Below are 10,235 nucleotides of genomic sequence, written 5' to 3' on the forward strand. Positions count from 1 at the left end.
AACAGAGTCCCGCCATACCAAACAATACACGTCTAAATCATACTAACCAATCAAGCATCTCCGAAGCAAATGGAGCGCACCAATATCTTCCGCTGAGCTGATAACCTACTTGGAGGGCTCTCGACCTGTCTATCGGGACCTGCGGGCATGAAACGCAGTGTCCCCAGACAAAAGGGACGTCAGTACGAATAATGTACCGAGTATGTAAGGCACATAAATAACTACATAACAGACATGAAGGACATATAGGGTAAATGACTCCACCTGTAAGTCTGGATAACTTTATAAATCATGAAATAATTATAATGCCATGCATATGTGTATGAATGTCATGTCGTGCATAGGTACATATTTCATAACATCATCAGCCTATGAGGGCATCCCATCATATCATCTCGGCCATTGTGGGCAAAATATCAACGTATACCAGCTGATCAGGTGGTGGTGCGTATATAGCGCCATAACCTTTCCCATATATATATATATATATATATATATATATATATATATATATATATATATATATATATATATATACGCGTATATAACACCATCTAGTCATGAGTCAATGTACATGAATGCAATGCATGAAAAGTACGTTAATAAAATCTTTCGGAATATCATAAGACCATTTTGCCTTTGAGTAATAGCATAAAATAAACTCTTTTTAACTTTCATATTTTTCTGAAACCCATGAACAGATGTTAAAATATTATGACACATGAAAATTCAAGAACATAGATATCTCTAATACTTCTATGAATAGAGTTATTTATGGAATTTGTGCATTTGCTTGTTTCGTTTGTGTCGTATAAATCATGCCAAAAAAAAGAAGGGATAACTTTAACATACCTGGAGTAGGGAAAAATCCGTATGATATTCTTGAAAAAGGGTTTCACCAGGTAACCTAAGGAGCAATTAGTTAAGAACTACAACATTCTTATACCCCGAGATACGAGCAGGTTTCCAATTCCTAAACTCCCGTAAACCAAAAATGAAACACGGAGGATTAATTCCTGTGTAGTAGGAAAGAGGCACATCCTTGTCATTAATTTTAAAGAGAGTCTGATAGATGTTATAGTACTATACTCTTCCCGTCCAGTCATTCCCCAAACTAAGTCACCTTTTTGGAATTTTGAGTTAAATGGTGGAATTCTTGATTTCCATGTCAGATTCAACCCGTGACTGTCGTCTATTGATGCAGGGCTAGTTGTACTTATACCAGCTACCTATTTCGTATTTCGTATTTTGTATCCTGTATTTCATATTCCATATCTCTTATATATTGTTGTTGTTATTGTTGTTATTTTTATTACGCATTTTTTATGGTACTAATATATCGTCTCCTATTGTTTTTTTTTGAGCCGAGGGTCTCCTGAAAACAGCCTCTCTACCCTTCGGGGTAGGGGTAAGGTCTGCGTACATATTACCGTCCCCAGACCCCACTTGTGGGATTATACTGGATTGTTGTTGTTGTTGTATTCAACCCGTGACATAGGTTATAAGAATGACCTGTTTGTTGCTAATTTCTTCTGCCATTACTTGCCACCTTTCAAGTGTAGTATAAGAGTCATCATGCTAGATTAGTGGACTGCCACTTTTTTCAGTTTAATCCTTATCCAAAACATCAATTACTTCATCACTTATTATCAATTAATTAGGTAATATTTTATTACCTAATAATTAACCAATTACCCATATAGTTAAAAATTATTTTCACTTACTTAAAAAACTACATCACTTTTCGTATACCTTATACACTTTACTATCATGACCATGTGTTACCTTGTATGATATTAGTCCATACATATCGAGTATTATAGCTCGGATCGTATTTTATCCCAAAATATCAAACTTCGACGAAATTCATTTTCTTCGATTTGCTTACCCTCTCACCTTCACAAATTTGCTTATCCCTTGTTTGAAATAACATAATACTTAAAACCTCAAAAATAATCTCATTCCCGAGCTTATATCAATTTTCATGGTGTACTTTCATGTACGAAAACATGAGGTGTAACATTATGCGGTTATACCAAGGATCTGCGCTCTTCCCGTTCTGATTTGTACTGTCGATGAGTGCACTAACCCACCATGTTCAAGGAGAGTTGATTTGGTGTATGTTATTTGCTGATGATATAGTTCTTATTGATGAGACACGAGACAATGTTGAAGAGAGGTTAGAGGTTTTGAAACAGACACTTGAGTCTAAAGGTTTCAAGTTGAGTAGGAGAAAGACAAAATATTTGGAGTGCAAGTTCAGCGATGACATGAGGGAAGCAGACATGGATGTAAGGCTGGATTCACGAGTCATCCCCAAGAGAGGAAGTTTCAAGTATCTCGGGTTAGTTATCCAGGGGAATTGGGAGATTGACGAGGATGTCACACACCATATTTGGGCAGAGTGGATAAAATGGAGGCTGGCATCTGGTGTCTTGTGTGACGAGAAAGTGCGACCGAAACTTAAAGGTAAGTTTTATAGAATGGTGGTTAGACCAGCCATGTTGTATGTGGCAGAGTGTTGGTTGGTCAAGAATTCCTATGTACAAAAGTTGAAAGTAGCAGAAATGAGGATGCTGAAATGGATGTGCTCACACTAGGTTGGATAAGATTATGAATACAGATATTCGTGCGAAGGTGGGCGTGGCTTCCCTGGAAGATAATATGTGAGTAGCGAGGCTCAGATGGTTTGGGTACGTGCATAGCAGAAGCCTAGATTCGCCGATGAAGAGGTGAGAAAGGTTGGCCTTGGCGGGTGTGGGGAGAGGAAAGGGTAGTCTAAAATGTATTTGGGAGAGGAGATCAGGCAAGACATGGCGGGACTCTAGCTGAGGACATAGCCCTTGATAGGAAGGTGTGCAGGTCGAGCATTAGAGTTGCAAGTTAGAATATAGTTGAGCATTTTCCTACTCCGTATGGGGTATAAGGCTAGTATGTTAATATCCTTTTTTCGTGTGCTAGTGATACGTGTTGTGTTCTTATTATTTTTCAGCTCCGGTTTCCTAGTACCCTGTCGTTTTTACTGATATTGCTTTTTTCATTTGTTTTTCTGATTCTATCTTTATGGCTTCCGTTGTCGTCACTGTTCTGTTGTCTCTTTTCATCTTCTTGTCCTGAGGGTAGCCTTTCTATCCCACAAGGTAGAGGGAAGGTCTGCGTACACACTGCCCTCCCCAGACTCCACTTGTGTGATTATACTGGGTTATTATTGTTGCATGAAATTCACTAGGTTTGATTGTTGTTGTTGATTTTTGCTTGAAATTCATTGTTTTTTTAAAAGTATTTTTCCTTTATGATTATTTGCTCATTATGGTTTAGTTATGTGTATATGCACGACTTTTCTCATCATAATTCTAATCATAAGTCTTATATTTTTATATTTTCCCATAATTGTTTTGTTCCTTGTGGTCCAGCCCTTTCACGATCACGCGCATAGCGGGAGCTTAGTGCACCGAGCTGCCCTTTTTCTCTTTTGTTCCTTACTTATCTAATTGTATTATCCATTATTTATTATTATTAAACTTTCATATGAATTATTATTAAATTACCAGTTTCATATAATACAATAAATATAATTTTGTATTACTCTTGATTTGAAGTTGAGAATTCCTCATAATTATTTTGATATTTAACTTTATCAATAATTTTTTCAAGTATTATTTTCTTACGTAATTTTATCAAATAAATTGAAAGTGTGGATAGAATCACATTATATCTATTCTTCTCTTTATACATTAGTTTAAATATATATATATATATATATATATATATATATATATATATATATATGAGAGAGAGAGAGAGAGAGAGAGAGAGATTACCAGATTAGGAAAGAAACTATCCCCAAATTTGATTTGGAAGTTTTTGTTATTTTTTTTATTTTCGTTTTTTATTCTAAATAAATTTTAAAACGTCAACTTGAAACTACTTTCCAATTTGAATTGGTAATTTTTTTGTTCATTTTGTTATTTTAAGATATTATAAAACTCCAATTGTGTTGGAGCTTTATTCTAAAATCTACACTTATCATCTTATGATTATGCCACTTGGCTTAATATGGTGATTTTGTCCCCACCTTTTATTATATATAGATATTTGTTACCTTAGAATATGATTGATTCTTTCTGTACAAGAAACAATTAAACTTCTTTATTCTTTTTTCTAATTAAGATAAATTAGCTCATGGATAAAGGAATAATATTGACAATTTTGTTCCCATTTGAGTTGGTATCAGAGCGGTTCTTTAAATTTTCCTCTTTATACATTAATATATATATATATATATATATATATAGAAACTTCTTTTAGATTGCTTCAGGCAAATAGTAAAGATTGCTTACTATTTGAATATCAAAAGTAGTAAAGATTGGTTTAGAAGAACATCAGAAAAATTAAGATTGCTTTAGGCAAATAGGTGATTCGTTGTACTAATGACTTCTTTTACCGTAGATCTTCACTTCCTAAAATCTCGCTCATGTTTGTAGGCTTTATTGGACTATATACGTTCTTTCGTCTTAGGATGACGAATTGAATCAACTACTGCTATTTAGAATAAGAGGAAAAAAATTTGAACCGTTTTGGACCTATAAGTTCCTCATTAAGTTGTTATTTGTTGAAATAGCAGGTTGTAGCTTAAGGGTAACTTGGCAGTGAAGAACATGAAAATGAGGGTATAATGTATAAACAATCAAGAAACGGTAGGGAAGCACCTTCATAATTCACGTTAAAAGAAGCTGATGCGACAAAAACTTTATGTTCACTGCATTTTGCCAGAATTTTCTACAGTGGAGTAATTGAGAAAACATACTAATTTATGGATAAGGATCAATGAAGAAGAGCAGAAATCTGTTATATGTCTAAGCCTTTTGAGTTACAAGATCCTTGAGTTAATTGAAAATGTAATGACCCGAACGGTCATTTTGAGCATTTGCACTTTGGTCGGTTGTTTGAGGGTAGAGTAGCTCCGTATAATGTATAACGACTTGTGTGCATTGGCGATTTTTGTTTTTCAGGTAATTCGGAATTTATTTGGAATAATGAATTTCATGATTGAAGCTTTACATTGGAAGAGTTGACCAAATTTGACTTTTGTGAATTTGACCCCGAAAAGGAGTTTTGATGGTTCTGTTAGTTCCGCATGGTGATTTTAGACTTGAGCGTATGCCCGAATTTGCATTTGGATGTCTTTAGAAGACTTCGACATAAATTAGCGAAAATTAGAAATTTGAAGGTTTGGAATGTTCATAACTTTGACCGGGAGTTGACTGTGATGATATCGGGTTCGAATTGTAGTTCTGGGGATTGAAATAGCTTCGTTATGTTATTTGTGACTTGTATGCAAAATTTGAGTTCATTCCCAGTTGATTTGATATGTTTCGGCGCTAGTTTATGGATGTCGAAAGTTCAAAAGTTCATTAAGTTTGATTTTATGTTCGATTCATCATTTCGATGTTGTTATACGTGATTTGAGGCCTTGAGTAGGTCCGAGTTATGTTATGGGACTTGTTGGTATGTTCGGACGAAGTCCAGAGAGGCTCGGGTGAGTTTCAGATAGGTTTGAGTTGTGTTGCGCTCATTTTTCTTATGTCTCGACGTCGTTTTTTCAAGCATAAATGGTACCACATTAAGCAAATAAACTCCAATTTCTGTTTTTATTGAATTGTTAGATCCGTATCATAATTATGGAGGCATAACAAAAAGAATCGTTGAATATATATGGACATCGTTTGAGGAGTTTATGGTCATTTTACTAAGAACTGAGTTGCCAAATTTTTCAGATTAATTACGAAATTGCCACTGACTTCGTATTTAAAAATCGACACTATTTTTAAATATTAAAACCAACATATCTCCTTCATTATAAGGTCAAATGGAATGATTCAAAAGCCTAACTTGACTGAAATTTTACAAGGAATCGTTTGGAGGTATCAAAAGCGAGTTTCAAAATCGTTTGGCATGAGAAACGAGGCAGAACAACTGGCAAAAATATATAATATCAAGGGTTTGTTCATATGGTCATATTTTGAGTTGGGAACTCAGATTTGGGAATTTTTGGATGCGATATCACCATATAGATTAGGGTAAGTGTTCTCTACTTGGTTTTAGTTGTATTTCATGAATCCATCTTCATTTTTGGCATTTGATTGATGATTTCAAAGTGAAATTTTGGGGGTCTTGTCTAATATTTTATAAAGTGTATTTTTGAGTTTTGAACATCGATTCGGAGTCGGATTTGAGTGAAACTAGTATGGTTGGACTCGTAATCGAATTGGTTACAAATTTTATGAGTTTTGTCGGGTTTCGAGGTGTGGACCCGAGTTTGACTTTTGGTTGATTTTGGGCTTTGGATTAATGATTCCACCTTTATTGATTGGAATTGTTTCCTTAGGCTATGTTTAATGTATTTGAGTTGCTTTTGGCTAGTTTCGAGCCGTTTGGAGGTTGGTACGTGGGGATGGCATTTTTGAAGTATCGGTTGGCTTGCTCGGTATTGGATTTGGCTTTTTCGAGGTAAGTAACACTTCTTCAGCTTTGTGATAAAGTAGCGATAACTACTGTTGTCCTCATCATCACTATCAACTATGATCATATTTTAAACTACATACCTTCCTTTACGAGGGTCCTATTATCTCCTAAACTATTCTAAAGTAGAATTATTTCCACCTTAAAGACTTATGTGGCAGTGTGCGTATTTCACTTGCTAAAAGAGAGTGAGGAGAGATCTTTTTAATTAAATATATACTTTCTTACTTTCTTGTCCTTTTCTATAGTATTCCTTTCTTCTCTTCTTTACATCAGGTTCCTTCGAATACAACATATGCCGATGACATTTAGGCAAAACATTTTGTCACCGAAAAAATCTTTTCTACCGGAAAAAATGAAGTCCTCGAAATTCCGACGACCACTTATATTCTTTTTTTGTTTCTTTCTTTCTTTATTTCTTTTTCTCTTCCTCCCACATATAAATCACATTTCAAAGAAAACTTATACATATATAAAGCAAAACACACTCAAATCTGGACCAAAAAATCTGTCATAGCAAAATATTTTCGCGTCAGAAAAATTAGTGTCCTTGAAATTCCGATGACCACCATTTTTCAGCTTATATTATTTCTTTCTTTTTCTCTTTCTCCCACACATAAATCATACTATCAAGAAGAATTTATACATATATAAAGCAAAACACAATCAGATCTTGACAAAAAAAATTTCTCATCGGAAAAATTGGAGCCCTTGAAATTCTGTGGACCACCATTTTTACACCGCCCATAATCACTAGTGATTTCTGCCATCTAAAAATCCTCTACCAAAGTCGCCATTTAAACGCCTCAAGCCAATAATACTAGCAAATTGGAGTTTTATTAGAGTTTTCAGGACTTATTTCGTACATACCAAATGTTTCATCCATGAAAGAAGAAAAAAGACTATGAATTATATGTAAATCGTTTAATCTAAGAAGGGAAAAGGAGAAAAGAAAAGAAAAGAAAGAAAAAAGGAAAAGAAGGAATGTAATGACTCGGTCGGACTTTTTTAAGAATTAACGTCCCGATCTCTTATTAACTGCTTGTCCCGTATTTATTTCTGTTATTGTGAATTGCCGGGAGGATTTGTTTGAAGTTTCGGAGTGTTTTGGGACATTTAGTCCCTAAATGAGAGCTTAAGCTTTAGAATTTGGACCATAGTTGGAGCAGTGCGAAGATGACCTTCGAATGGAATTTCGTTGGATCCATTAGCTCCGTTAGGTGATTTTGGGCTTAGGGGCGTGTTCAGATTGTGTTTTGGAGGTCCGTAGCTTAATTAGGCTTGAAATGCCGAAAGTCGAATTTTTGAAGTTTCCGGTTTGATAGTGAGGTTTTGATATCGGGGTCAGAATGAAATTCCGGAAGTTGGAGTAGGTCTGTCGTGTTATTTGGGACGAGTGTGCAAAATTTTAGGTCATTCGGACGAGGTTTGATAGACTTTTTGATCGAAAGAAGAATTTGGAAGTTTTGGTAATCCTTAGGCTTGGATTGGAGAGTGATTTGTGGTTATAGAGTTGTTTGATGTGATTCGAGGATGGGAATAAGTTCGTATGATGCTTTAGGATTGGTTGACATATTTGATTAAGGCCCCGAGGGCCTCGTGTGAGTTTCGGGTGCTTAACAAAAGTTGAATTGGACTTAGGAAAAATCTGAAGTTGGCTGGATCTATCATAACTGCACTTGCGTGCATGGGACCACAGGAGCGGGCCCACAGAAGCAATGGAGAAGTCGTAGATGCGGCTGGGCGTTTAGAGTTAGGAAATCGCAGGTGCGAGAGCTGTAACGCACCTGCGAGACCACATGTGCGGTAGAAGTAGCGCATGTGCGGCTTGGTAGGTTAAGTGAATTCTCGTAGATGCGCACCTGGGACCGCAAGTGCGGGTCCGCAGGTGCGAGGAAATGGCCGCAGGTGCGGAAACCCTGGGCCAGAACCTATATAAGGTTTCTGTCGCGATTTTAGCCTATTCTTTCACCATTTTATCCGAGAATTTGAGCTTTTGGGAGGTTTTTGAGAGAGGATTCAAGGGAGCTTCAAGGAGGTAAGTTTTTTGGAACCCAAACTCGTTATTATGGTATTTTTCTACTGATTTGGCAAGAAATTTATGGAAAATAAGGGTTTAATTTGGGGGTTTAGGGTTTGAAATTAGAGACTTGGAATTGGGTATTTGAGGGGTTATTTGTGGTCCGATTTTCGTATATTTGGTATGTATGAACTCGTGAGAGTGTGAGGATTCTAGTTTTGCGAATTTTATCCGATTCCAAGATGTGGGCGCGGGGGACTTTTTGTGAGATTTTCCTAATTTCGTTTTTAGCTTCGAATTAATTAGTTGAATTAGTTACTTGAAGTTATATTTACATTGTGCAATTACTTTGAATAAATTTGGGCCATTTGGAGTCGGGTTCTCGTGGCAAGAATGTGATATCGAGTTGATTGAGCTGGTTCGAGGTAAGTGGCTTGCCTAACCTTGTGTGGGGGAACTCCCATTATGATTTGGTATTGTTGATATATGAAATGCCTTGTACGTGAGGTGACGAGTGCGTACATGTGCTAATTGTTGAAAATTCTGTTTTCATTAAGTAACTGTAACTGTGTTTTTCTTCCCTATTTATACTACTTGCAATTTAAGCCTACTGTTAGCTTAGGGAAGCATGTCTAAGTGACTTAATTGATTTATTTGTTCAACTTGCTTTATTTGAATTATGTGCAGCATGCTAGGTTAGAAATACATGTTTTACCTTGGTATGAAATTGGATTGAATTGAATATTCTTCGTGTTGCTACTGTGTGTTTACTTTGGGACTACGAGCGATATCCTGGTAGATCCCCCTTGCCTATTTATTTGGGACTACAGATTGATATTCCGGCAGATCCCCCTGCGTATTTATATTGGAACTACGGGTCGCACCCGGTAGATTTCCCCAGTACTAGGTATTTACATTTGGGACTACAGATTGGTATTCCGGTAGATCCCCTGCGCACTACGAGTTGGACTACGTGACGATACCCGGGAGATCCACTAGATATTTATATTTGGTGGCTACAGGACGGTATCCTGGTAGATCCACAGTTGCTATTTCTGTGTGGAGTTATGTTCTTTCTGTGATTTTCTCTTTGTTGTATTTGTTGATATTACTTATTATCATGTGTTACTTTATACTCTTTCATTTCTTTTTTTATATATATAGTTGCTATTTCTGTGTGGAGTTTTGTTCTTTCTGTGATTTTCTCTCTGTTGTATTTGTTGATATTACTTATTATCATGTGTTACTTCATACTTTTTCATTTCTTTATATATATATATATATATGACCGGTAGGGCCCTGATCTTCCTCGTCACTACTTGACCGAGGTTAGGCTTGGCATTTGCTGGGTATTGTTGTGGTGTACTCATGCCCTTTCCTGCACATGTTTTATGTGTACAGATCTAGGTTCTTCGACTCAGCCCTACCATCCTTGAGGCAAGGCGATCCATCAGAGACTTCGAGGTATATCTGCTGCGTCCGCAGACCGATGAGTCCCTTCTGTACTTTCCTTTTGTTTAGACATTCTGGAGTTAGAACGCTTTGTAGTTATTCAATAGCTTATGATTTCATGAGATTCCGGGCTTTGGGGGTGTTGCTATTGGTCAAGAGTGTTATTATGGTGTATGCCAAGCGGCATTTTAAGCCTTCATTATGTTTATTTCACAGATTTTACTAGTTTCATCTGTTGTTT

Source organism: Nicotiana sylvestris, chromosome 11 (assembly GCF_000393655.2).
Source record: "Nicotiana sylvestris chromosome 11, ASM39365v2, whole genome shotgun sequence".
Taxonomy (NCBI): Eukaryota; Viridiplantae; Streptophyta; class Magnoliopsida; order Solanales; family Solanaceae; genus Nicotiana; species Nicotiana sylvestris.